We start from the raw sequence: 548 nt of genomic DNA, 5'->3' as shown, positions 1-548 counted from the left end.
TTTCTGCTCTGATTGCTCCTGCTGTTCCAATCCTTGCTTTTAGCTTCCTAGCCTCTTATTATAACCTGAAAAGGACTCAAACAACTACAAAACTATCAAATAAACGGGGTCAAAGTGAGTCAAAACCGTAACATATCAACTCCCCCGGACTTAGATCTTTGTTTGTCCTCAAACAAACTCAAACCAAGCGCCAAGAGAGCCAAGGTGGGAACTCGCAAAAATCTCAGAAACCGTGAGTAGACCATGACCTGCAAACCACATGTGTTAGAACAAGCTATACCAAAAACTTCTCCAGCAAACATCTCCAAAACCAGAACCATAATTGGCAATCAAACCCAGAAAAAGATCACTTTCCAGACAAAGACTCTTTACTTTCAATTAAAATTGGCGTGAGCTTCTCATTAAGGGCATTAAGCTAGTGAAATCGAGGCTTGGTAGATAAAAGGCTGTTTTAATGGTGGAGCTATAGAGTGTTTAGGGGTTACCATTACTTCGAACGAAATGCAGGATATCGCACAAAATGGTAAGGGAGAGTGGACTCATTGATG

This window comes from Camelina sativa, chromosome 8 (genome assembly GCF_000633955.1).
Source record: "Camelina sativa cultivar DH55 chromosome 8, Cs, whole genome shotgun sequence".
NCBI classification, from domain to species: Eukaryota; Viridiplantae; Streptophyta; class Magnoliopsida; order Brassicales; family Brassicaceae; genus Camelina; species Camelina sativa.
This window is presented reverse-complemented; position numbering follows the sequence as displayed.